General features: G+C 41.6%; 1 protein-coding gene across 7 annotated transcripts in view; it reads right to left on the minus strand.

Moving 5' to 3' along the window:
- PARD3B (par-3 family cell polarity regulator beta) overlaps positions 1-13,058 on the minus strand; it is a 645,413-nt gene that overhangs the window by 361,813 nt on the left and 270,542 nt on the right. The window lies entirely within an intron of this gene.

A 13,058-nucleotide genomic window follows, 5' to 3' on the forward strand; every position in this document is an offset into this window, starting at 1 on the left:
GGCACAGGCACCACTGGAAGAGAGCCAGCCACCAGATGAAGGGCAAGAAGTGACCCTAGACCTGAGGGTGGAAACAGAAGAGGCTCTGCTGCTGGAGCAGCTACAGCACCTCCTGGATCTGTACTCAGAAGAGTTATTTGCAGATGGGCCTTGGCAGCAGCACACTGCAGAACTGGCATCAAAACAAAAGATGCTGGAGCTGGAGCCACAGACAGAGCCTGGTAAGTTTCTGCTGCCATGTTTGTTTTTATTGATAGATGGATGGGATGGGAGGTATTTCTGGAATATGTGCCTATTAAATTATTAATACAATCTGTGGTTTTGGTATTCAGGGCAGAATCCATGCCATTCCCCTAGCACCGTCCCCCTACTTTTCCCGCATGCCACATGGGATTCAAAATGGACCTCACAAAGGAGGAAAAAAGTTAAAGCAGTTATCATTAAACTTTTACTAGCTACTCACTGATTGTTTTAAGTATGGGTGTAGTGAAAACATGCTGTGCTGGCAAACCACACACGTGTTTATTACATTTACTCCTGGCTTAAGGTAAAGCAATGCTCAGGTTATTGATTAAGCATAGACTAGGCAATAGCGCACGTAGCCTCTCTAATAGCTCACGTAGTCTCTTCACCATTCATGATATATTGCACAAAGGGAGATGGCTGTGGGGGAACCAATCAATATGTTACAAGTAACTATGATCTCATGCTCTTTGATCTAATTACTAATAAAAACCCAGCTCAAGAGAGCTCGGGACGCCTGCTTAACAAACCTCTTGACGATCCCAACATCTGGTGGATTCACCGATCCCGAGGACCCTGCTCATCCGACTGGAATAGTCTAGGTGCACCCGCTGGAAACAGCCACTCGTGAGTATGGGGAGCGATTTATCAGTGCCACAAAGGCTCATGCTAAGGAATTATTTAAGCTCATTGAGTGCAGCAAGAAGATTGGCAAAAGATAGGAACACAGCTCTTTGAAACCGAGAGCAGCAGTACAGCACCTGCTCATGTGGCAGCGCTGTACTGAGGCAGTGATAAAGGAACTGATCAGCCTTGTTTCCGGGAATCGTGGAGGAAGAACATCAGTGGGAGAAGTGAGAAAAGCTATCACGGAGACAGGCATTAGGTCTAATTTCGTGGCAGGCATCTTAGAAGGAATTGGAAATGGCTACATTATGGCTCCACAAGATTGGAAAGACTTATTAGTATATGGTGTGGGACAGTGAGTTTAGGTTAGCTGCTGTGGGATACTCAACCCCAGCTGCCACGCCTGACCAGATTTATGGAGCAGGCCAATTTAGCACTATAGAGGGACAGTTGGAGTTAGACCCAGATGCATATATAGGTCTTTCACAGCCACCCGGGCAGCAGCCAGAGAGCCGTATCCGCAGTTCATAGATAGGCGAGGAGGCACAGACAGAGCTTTTACAGCGACTGGCCTATGAGCAGGCTAATGCTGATTGCAAGAAGGTACTGCAATCTATAATACAACATGATTCAGGCTTAGTCAAACCCACGCTATGGCTCTTTTGGCAGGGGCTATAAGACAAGGTAATAAACCAGCAGGAAATTGTTTTAATTGCAAAAACACTTTAAAAGCCAGTGTAGGGCACACATAAAGGAAGGCCCCAGGAAGGGGTAGCCCTCCAAAAATGTCCTAAATGCAACAAGGGGTATCATTGGGCAAATCAATGTCGATCAGGACTAGGGCAGGGAAACCAGTGAACGGCGGAAGAATTGATTAGAGCGCAACAGTGCTGGAATAGACTTGTATAATCAAGAAGAAAAATCCTCATTCTTACCGGGAAGTTCTTTTAATGCCTACTCAACTAAAAGGCCCCTTCCTGAAGGGACGGTGGCATTATACTCCCTCGGTCATCAGCAAGTAAACAAGGAATTATGGTAGTTCCAGGAGTGATTGATGCTGATTATCAGGGAAAAATATATGTTCAGTATTGGAGTCACCTGCCTTTTACTTTAAGAGGGGACTCCTGGGCACAAATGATACTGTTGCCATATGAGCTCCCTGGAGAAAAATCACAGGTAACACGTACAGGAGGTTTTGGATCCACCCGCACTGAAGGCGACAGCGACTCTTCCTTTCACCCACAGGTGGCTGCACAAACCTCAACGTAAGTATAACCTCCAAGGTAAGTGGCTGACCGGTTTGTTGGACACAGGGGCGGATGTTTCTGTCATAGCTGAAAAGGATTGGGAACCTAAATGGCCCTCTGAGATAGCCGCATCTAAAAAGAGCTCTCAATAACAAGGCCCCATAATAGCATATATTCAACCCTGCATATTGCCTTTACAGTTTAACATTTGGGGAAGAGATTTGTTAGAACAGATAGGGGCAAAACTGGTTTTGGAAGATGAGTAAGCCTCAGGCTCTTAAAACTGATAAACCAGTCTGGGTAGAACAATGGCCATTACCTAAAGACAAATTAGAAGCTTTGCAGCAATTAGTTGAGCAACAATTAAAAGATGGACACATTGAGCATACAATACTCCTGTTTTTGTAATTAAGAAAAATCAGGAAAATGGAGGCTCCTTCACGATTTGAGGAAATTAATAAAATACTAGAACCTATGGCCCCCTGCAGTGTGGCCTCCCCAATCCAAATTTAATCCCTTATGACTACCAGGTAGCAATAATTGATTTAAAGGATTGTTTCTTGGATAGAAAGTATTTTGCATTCACAGTGCCAGTCCTGAAAAACGCCAACCCACAAACGTTTATCATTGGAAAGTGTTACCCCAGGGCATGTTAAATAGCCCTACCATGTGTCAGTATTTTGTAAATACTGCTCTTCAGCCTTTCAGAAATAAGTTCAAAAGCTACTTGTATACCATTATATGGATGATATCTTACCACATGGAAAAGTGAGTTAACTGATATCTTATGTCAATCGGGTCAACCTTTTCAATATTTAGGTCATAAAATGCCCATACTTCCAAAACTTACCTTGCCAAAAAATTAACATATGTAGTACTACAGCAAATTCTGGGATCCATAAATTGGATAAGACACAAGATTCCCACATCTATGCTAACTCCACTGTTTAATGCCCTAAAACTAGGAAAGCAACGGAGACATAATATCACTAACAAAAAACAAAGGAGGTAGTGCATAAAGGTCATGAAGCCATGGCAGAAAGATGGGTAGATAGAGCAGTACCTGATGAATCATTCTTGGGGACACTAAGCAATTCATGGGGCATTACTTCAACATACAAGTGAGAGAGAATTTATCCTCAGTGGATGTATTTACCACACACACACAAAAACACACTCGTCCCATTGTCTGGAATGTTTGCTCAATTAATCACTAAGCACTAAACTTGTTTGCCATGGATTTAGTAAACATTATTATCCCCATCCCCATCGCCACCTGGGAAGTTGCATGTATGCACTCGGAGGAGGTGCAAATAGCCCTAGCCAATTATGTTGGGTCCGTAACACCATACTCCCAAGGATCCTCGTCTCCAAGTTGCTCAGCATATTCCACTGAAAGTATTTTACAAGAAGCTCTTACCATTTTCACCGATGGTGGCCTCTAGAGGGTGGCTTGGAAGGAAAATGACCAGTGGCAATCCCAGTTTACCATTAATTCTTGCCTTTAACACATTTTCTGATCAATCGGTTAACCTCATAACAGACAGTTTGTATGCTGCAAATGTTGTTAGTAATATTGCTTCTAGTTGTGTTACTGCATCTTTGGATAATAATTTGCTTGGTTTATTTCTTTCCTACAACTGATATTACATCTATTTTTATTGCACATGTTAGAAGTCATCAGCCTTTCCTGGAGAAATCTCGCAAGGCAATGCCTATGCTGATAACCCTTAAAACTTTCCCCTGCTCTCCTATGGAAAGTCACTCCTTACATCACCAAAATGCTAGGGCATTGGCCAAGCAATTTTCCATACCACTATCTGATGCGATTATTCAGCAGTGCCCTGAATGTACTGCGGTTCCCACCATTAGCTCCCTGGTCCTATTTGCATGTAGTCATAGACACTTATTCTGGATATATATGGCAACGCCAAAAAAAGGGAAAAGGCGAAACATGTCTGTAATCACCTCATTCGTTCCTTTGCAGTGATGGGAAAGCCATCAGCTTTAAAACTGACAATGGCCCAGCCTATTGCTCTTCAGCGATGGCAGCGTTTGCACGCGATGGGGAATCACGCATACCTTTGGCATCCCATACAATTCCCAAGGACAAGCCATTGTAGAACGAGCTAATCGCACATTAAAAACTGCTCTCTGCGGCAAAAACAAAAAGGGGACTTGTCCCTGGCAGCCTGACAGAAAAGGAAGAATGGCTGGCTCAAGTACTGTTTACACTCAATCATTTAAATCTATTACCTTTCAATTCTCAATTTTTCACCAGCATTATCAGGTTCTTCCTGCTCCAAAGGTAACCTATCGTCAGCTACCTGGCCCGGAGTGGAGCGAACCTGTGCCACTAATCACCTGGAGCTGTATCAACACCAGCGGCCCGCTCTGGGTACCTGCCATACAAGGATGGCGTGGCATCAGGGACTGAGCAACCCCATCCCTGACTTCAACATACACTTATATGATGAACAAGGAAAAGTGACAAATGCACCTGTCACATGGGGCCAAGTAAAGAACCTAGCTAATCAGGCTGAACAACTGTTGGAAAAAACAGGACAAGAGAAAACGGCAGAGAACTATATGATGGCATTAATAGCCTCCTTAAATGCCAATTCTGTACTTTTGTTAACGATACTTATTTTCAGTTTAACTACTGTCCCTATGGAAGGGGGGCCGATAGTGACTGGGGGGGTTCATCTTAATATATGGGAGGTATTTGCAAAGACTTTAAACCAAAGTACCTTCTGTGGGGAGGTGCTAGGATTATGCCTGCAAATTGCTTAAAAACAAAAAGGGGGAGATGTAGTGAAAACATGCTGTGCTGGCAAACCACACACGTGTTTATTACATTTACTCCTGGCTTAAGGTAAAGCAATGCTCAGGTTATTGATTAAGCATAGACTAGGCAATAGCGCACGTAGCCTCTCTAATAGCTCACGTAGTCTCTTCACCATTCATGATATATTGCACAAGGGAGATGGCTGTGAGGGAACCAATCAATATGTTACAAGTAACTATGATCTCATGCTCTTTGATCTAATTACTAATAAAAACCCAGCTCAAGAGAGCTCGGGACGCCTGCTTAACAAACCTCTTGACTCCGCGTCTCCTTGATCCCAACATATGGGTTGTGACTCCACATACCCCTCCTGTATAATACAGCACACCTTATACATCGGCCTAAGTATCGTTAGCATGCACTGATAGCTGTCCTCTGCTGGCCTGGAACAGAAGTTCCCATGCTGCCACCTGTCATGACTGAAAACACACAGCTAATGACTAGACCACTCATAAGTGGGGGATATAGAAATAATTTCAACTGAATTTTGTATGTGTGCCTTGCCATGATATGTGATGGTTTTCAGTGCTGCTCCAGGGATGTCTGAAGAGAATGGTGTTATGCGTGTGAATAAAATACAGCCCACAGAGTGGGAAATGTGATTTTTCATCATCGTCAGACAACGTGGTCTTTTTTCTCCTTTCAAGGTCCTTCCACCTCCACAGTGCAAATACATGGCACCAGGAGCCTGGGGAAGAGTAAGAGTCCAAGATGAATTGATGGGAAAGCTGCTAGATAAAACAAATTGGCAGATAGGGTTCCACAAGGATATGGATGCACGAATGGTGGAAGAGACACAGAGGCTACACAACACAAGAAGAAACTGGTGGACAGACTCATGGAGCATAACTGCAGGTTGAGGGATGAAGACGGAGAGCAGCAGCAGGAGCTGCTCGACAGATTACTTGCACTCTTGGTTACCACATTGCAAGCTCCACTGCCACCTTCAGCTCCTGAACTTGCCCCACACCAAGTCTCCTCCATACTATCCTACCCTGCAGACTGTGTCTCCTTGGACAATACAGGGGATGGCAGGACCATGTATCAGGTAATGAACACTAACACATGGAACAGACAAACGTACCCTATGCATTCATCCACGTCTGTCCAGCCAAAGCCCACGTGTGGAAAACATACCAGAAAAGCCCAGGAAACAGAGGCAGTAGTAGTACCCTCTGTGATTTATGTACTCATGTGCTGCTTGTAGTGGGCAAACTACAGGCACACGAGTCCCATCAATGGCCCTTGTGCAGTTTGGAAAGCCCATTCTCTCAAAGCCAGCAATTATTTCAGGAACATTTGTAATGTCCACCTATTTGGGTGCATCGCTGTTCTGATCAACTCACAGACCTCTGCCACAACCACCCCACAGCTGATTTGCTAACTCCAAACTAGTTAGCCACAGACCTATAGCAGGCTGGGGTAGCCAGCTTCCAGATGGCTATAGCGACCTTCTTCTGGACCATCATGGCCTCCATCATGCCTATGTCCTGATGCTGGGGGGCAAACTGATCACAGAACGGCAGAAACATGTGTTTCTTCTTGCAAAAGTTCTGGACATGCTGCTGATCATCCTAGGTCCTCATGGCAATGTGATCCCACCAGTCTGTGCTCCAGAAGTGCTGCTCTACACAGGGGGGAATCTGCCGCTAAGACAACAAGCATCAGCAGCATCAGCTGGGTCACAGCCGGCATGTCAGTATGCCCCGAGAGGTCCCTCTGCCACTTCAAAAATTGCCTCCAAAGTGTCCATCAACGTCTCACAGATGCTCTGCCTGTTTCCCAAAATACGACTGATGCGTGAGGTGTAGATGTTCTTTCACTGAGTCTGGATCCACATTGGCTCCAGGTGCTGGAAGCGTGCAGACAAAAAATGGCTCAGCTGGATGCATTTGCACCACTCATAACATTTCTGGTCGACTCCCATGGGATGGACAGACAAGTTCTCTCAGAATCCACTATGAAACAAGCCCTAGAGCAGCTTCATCTGGCAAGGGTACTAGAAATCCTGGGATACAATAGTATACACTCATGGACGCTGAAGCTCTGACCTGGGTCTGTGTGGTGTAGTATGGATGTGTCAAAATGGTTGTGAGGCTCAGGTTTCCAACGCAGTCTGGACGCTCAAGCACGGCCTTGGAAACACCAGTTTGCAGACCTGGGTCACACAGATCCAGGCTTCGTGTGTCAGATTGTTCCAATTCAATTGTTCCACTTAGTTTTTTGTTTGTTGTTGTACAACAAGGTGGGATCTAAGAAATAAGAAATGTTCCTCGCTGTATTTCTTTCATACATCAGTATAAGCACCTCATTAGATTCCCTGGCAGAAAATTGGCATTCAAAACACAGTTTACACAAAAGATATCCCCCACTTTTGCTTACTTTCCATCTATGTCTCTAATACAGTCATATCTGATCAGAAGGCAGATTGGGGTCGGGGTGGGGGGAGACTTAGTGATATGCTTCAAACTCTGTCCATGCAATAGGCTCAGCCTACAGGAGATGCCACTTACAGTAGAATTTGCAGAGGTTGAAATTACAATTACACAAGGTCTCTGAACTCCTTGGGTTTGGTGCTCAGTGGGGTCCATGGACGCCCAGGCTCTATTGGGCTGCCTGTGCTTGGCTTTCCCCCAGTGAGGCTCATATGCCCCACTGTCCTTTTTAACCTTGGTTTCCCTATTGGGGGTTCAAGGCAAAGGGAACCTCAGATACTCCATTGGGCCCTTCTAGGCTCTTTCTTGACCCAGGGAAGAACACGGAAGTGGATGGCAGTATGTCTTTATTCCACTTCATTCGTAATCGCAAAGTGAAGTGTCACTCATAGTTGATTGCGCAAATCCTCAAAATATGATCCTCCCTCTCCCTTCTTTCATGAAATAAATCAAGTGTACGACTGTGCCAGTGTTGCCAACTCTTGCAATTCTATCACAAGTCTCATGATATTTAGTGTCTTTCCTAAAGCCCCAGCTCCTGGAGTTGTGGAAGAATTTCAGCTTTAAATTCTATCATGTACAAAGACACCAGAAATTAAAACTGCCTGAACTGACCAGCGTGAGTGAATGTTTAGCCCTGCTAAACATATTGGACAGAGGTTTCATCTTTTAAAAACAAAGCTATATGAAAAAGCCTCATTGCAATGCAGTCTCCTAGCTCTAGTTTTACCAGAATCCAGCTTGAACTGCTGGATTTACAAAGTCTACAGCTATTATTAAAATCACTGTATCAAAAAGACCTTTTCTGCCCTGCAGTGCTTCTAAATAATGAGATGAAACAACATAGTATTTGCCCAGTTTTTCTTACAATATTTATGTCTTTTTTTATTTTGGAAAAAACTATTGATAAATCTTTACCTCAAATGAAAGCTTTGAATTGCAGCATTAATTTACATCTATGTTTACACATTTATATAGAAGCATATGTAAAGGGAACAAACAATTGAGTTGGGCTGGTGCATACACATACACACTTTATGCTAATCTTCAGACACTTAATCACAAAGGCTGATACTTTAAAATCACAATTAACGTTGGAAGAACTGGAGGAGGTTCTGACCCTTTTTAACAAGGACTTGAAACATGAAAAGGTTCTGATTAAATATGAACCTTATCCAAAATTGCAAATTACATGTCCACAATACAGAAAATGAAACCAGTTTTGACATGTTTAGCAAAAAATTGAGACTGGGTTGAGCCAGGGGAGCAGCTCTTAAATTGATCTGACTCCTTAATCTTTAAAATATGGATTAAATGCAATTTAAACAGCCTACTGATTAACTCAGAGGTCAGCTAAACATCTTCTCAGGGGCCAAGACAACATAAAGGAAGTCATAATGTTTCCCCAAATCAGGCCAGAGAGAGTTCACTGCAGTGGAATCCTGGCCTCACTGATGTAAATGGATACATTCCCATTAATTTCATTGGGGCCCAGATTTCTCAAAGTGAACCTTGTTTGTGAGTTTATCAAACTATGATATCTTGTGCCAAATACAATGGGGTTATGATTTTGGATTCAGATTTTGGTTGGAACATTTAATCCATCAATATTTAGAATGATTTCAGATTAGCTGATAACCGTGGCCACTGGGAGCTGTGGGAAACCGTGCAAATGTAAATAAACTGTCTGGCAGCCCGCCAGCCAATTACCCTGATGGGCCGCAGGTTGCCCATCGCTGCTGTGAAGCCTACTGGCTGCACCAAATGTAATCCATACCCACATTAAGGCATTCGATCGCAAACTTCCTTTTATTAAATGACTGCATGTGTGTTATATTTAGGGCTGTCAAGCGATTAAAAAAATTAATTGTGATTAATTGAGATGTTAAAAAATAATACTGTAGAATACCTTTAAATATTTTTGGATGTTTTCTACATTTTCAAATATATTGTTTTCAGTTACAAAACACAATAAAAAGTGTACAGTGCTCACTTTATATTTATTTTTTATTAGAAATATTTGCACTATAAAAAACAAAAGAAATAGTATTTTTCAATTCACCTAATACAAGTCCTCTGGAATGGTGGCTGAAGTACGGAGGGGCATATGAATGTTTAGCATATCTGGCACGTAAATACTTCGTAATATTTGCTACCAAACTGCCATGCAAATGCCTGTTCTCATTTTCTGATGACATTGTAAATAAGAAGCAGGCAGCATTACCTCCTGTAAACGTAAACAAACTTCTTTGTCTTAGTGACTGGCTGAACAAGAAGTAGGACTGAGTGGACTTGTAGGCACTAAAGTTTTACATTGTTTTGTTTTTGAATGCAGTATGTAACAAAAAAACCCTACATTTGTAAATTGCACTTTCACAATAGTTTGCACTACAGTACTTCTATGAGGTGAACTGAAAAATACTATTTTTTAACCTTTTTTCAATGCAAATATTTGTAATGAAAAATATAGAGTGAGCACTGTACACTTTGTATTCTGTATTGTAATTTATATCAATGTTTGAAAAAGTAGAAAAACATCCAAAATATTTAATAAATTCCAATTAGTATTCTATTGTTTAACTGTGTGATTAAAACTGCAATTAATCACGATAAATTTTAACCACAATTAATTTTTTGAGTTAATCACGTGATAATCGACAACCCTAGTTATTTTATTTTCTATAATATCCTCTCATATCTGTTTGTAGCGTATTCTTTGTAAGCCAAATCAGTGTTCACTTCCATTGGGACTCAGATGATAATACACCTCTCAAGATCTGGAAATGCAGCAAAGAGTCCTGTAGGCACCAAGCAATATACACCTGCCCCTGGAAATTTCCACTACATGCATCCGACGAAGTGGGTATTCACCCACGAAAGCTCATGCTCCAAAACGTCTGTTAGTCTATAAGGTGCCACAGGACTCTTTGCTGCTTTTACAGATCCAGACTAACACGGCTACCCCTCTGATACTTAAGATCTGGAAATATATTTGTAAGCCAATGTAACAATACAGACAGAATGTTGTGTTAGTAAATACGTATCCATATAGCAAATAAATACAACTTTTTGAACTATATATTCTACACTAACTTTTATTTCTCTCTACTCTTAGTCCAAATGTCAGCATAAACCAAGCTAATTATAAAAGTTAACCACAATGATAAATGTAAAGCTTTAAGGAAAGTCAACGGCACCATGAACATGTATACTTATTTGTATTACACACGCTGTTCTAAATTGGCATCATCTGTTAGGAATAGCCAGATGTAATTTACCTTTGGCTCTGCATTCATGAAGGTAATTTAAATTAAATTAATGTTATATGGGGCGGGGGGGAATAATTTGTTCTGTCTTCTGCTGTTGGAAATCCAATGTAATTTTTGTTAAAATAATTTTTAACATACATTTGGAAGATCTTACTGATGTTCAAAGTAGGTTTTTGATACTGCATTTCTCAGTTTGCCAGAGATTGACTTTTTTATCCCTGTGTTCTAAAACAATCTTCAGCTAATAACGATTTTTAATTCAATAACTTTTTTGACAAAGCATCTTTCTGTGCATCAGCACTATTAACTATGCAAGTTCTAGGAATGAAGTTTGTTAGTGCAGCCTCTTTTTGTTGCAGCAGCACTAAGTACTATACCAGACATTTTGTATATCACAAAACATTACCTTTATCCTCTGTCTTCTTGACACCAGAAGAGATTTTAAGGCAATAATTAGATGATATTTAAAAATCTGATGCCCTTCCCCACTATTATTAGGGGTTTGGTTTTTCTTGTTGCACCCACAATGGGAGCGATTGTCCTGTGTTTGAGGCACAGAGGCATCTTGTGTGATCTGATTCAAGCCTTTCTGTGTCTCCCATCTATAGAAAGTGGGGAAATAGGAGTCCCATGTATTCTTTAATGCCACGAAATTCACATTTGCTGCAAAGCTTTACCCCTGAATCTCACCTTTACGTTTAAAAAAAAAATCTTTCTAGCCCTCATGGTTGCAAAGAAAACCCTGAAAATATGAACGGACACAGGTATGGCTACACTACAAGCACGTCAGCAGCACAGCTCCCGCTATACCATTGTAGCCTAGACACTTACTACAGCAACAAAAGGGGGTTTTCTGTCACTGCAGTAAATTCACCAAGAAGCAGTAGGTAAGTCTTCCATTGACCTAGCTACATCTACAGTGGGAGTTAGATCAACCTAACTACATACCAGAGATTTTTCTCAGCCCTGAGCAATGTAGCTAGGTCTGGTATAGTTAAACCCTTTATGAGTCTACAGAATAGCTGAGAGGTGTGAGCTGCCCCATTCACCTCAATTGGGTGTTAAATCTTCAACCCAAAAAATGATTATTTGAATCCTAATATTGTCAACTATTTAATTGATGGTGATTTTAACAGAAATATTCAAAAATGTACTTATCTCACAATCTAAAACTGTCTCCCACAGCTCCCCATGTGCCAAAAGCGATGATTGCCCCTACTCAGCTGCCAAAACTACCAGCTTACCCCTGACAACCATCTATGGTGCAGATGATACTATGTACCACTGTGACTATTTTGCCGGCCACTCAAGGACTCAAACAAAACATGGTGTTTTAAAGCACTGAGAATTCTCATGTGTGAGGGAACCAGTAAGTTGTGATTTGTCGGGAAGACAAATTCTCGGCTGGGGGGAGGATGTAAGCAGAGTCAGGATGAGCTCTACCCTGACTCTGCTTACATAAGTAGACCCTTTTTAAATTCATTGTTGTTGGCAATGGGCATCTGACAAGGAAGATCTAACTCTCAGCCTAAAAAGAACTGACAACTGAATTAGTACATTGACCTTGTAGAGTGTTGAACTAGGATATTATATACATGAGGATCTCTGTCACACTCTAACCACACTACTTTGCAGATAACCAACACAACAACTCTATAAACTAGGATGCATATGAGAAAATACGATGTAAAAAGAGTTAGTCATATGAACAGGATCAATGGACAGGTAACTAATATCCAGTAAAAGAGATAATACACAGTGTTAGTCTGCAGCATTTGCAAAATTAAGACTAGCATACATAGCATTACTACATATGTAGTCTGATTCTCTACCCTGTTATTTCAGTTATCCAATGCCGTGACTCATTGGTTACACCAGCATATAACGAAGGTAAAGAAGTGCAGAATCAGGCCCATTGAGCTTTGTGAGCAAAAACCAGGCCCACAGACTCTTTCTTCAGCATGATGTATTTATGTGACCCAGCTGACATAGTCAGATTCTACAGAATCTAGTCTTATGTTTAAAAAAAAACCTTATATTTGCAAATAAAACCTTCCAAATGTCACCCAACTGTAACTGAACTGTATTTTTTGCTTTCATGAATCTGTACACAGCCTGAAACAATGGTCCAGTGAGGTATAAACTCCCTGGCCAGCCCATTAATCTTATTTGTATGTTAGCACTAATGCCTAATGAGAACAGCTATATCAACATTAAAGTGATCAGCAATTAAATAGTCTGTAAAATGAGGAAGTGGGTGGAAGTGAAGGCCTCAGAAAATGGTGACTGGATGCTGCAGGAGGAAAGAAATGCAGAGTGAAGAAAAGAGGAAAGAAAGCACAGAAAGAAAGAAGGATGAAGAAAAAATAATAAACAAAGGATACAAACT

Source organism: Mauremys reevesii, linkage group 11 (assembly GCF_016161935.1).
Source record: "Mauremys reevesii isolate NIE-2019 linkage group 11, ASM1616193v1, whole genome shotgun sequence".
NCBI classification, from domain to species: Eukaryota; Metazoa; Chordata; order Testudines; family Geoemydidae; genus Mauremys; species Mauremys reevesii.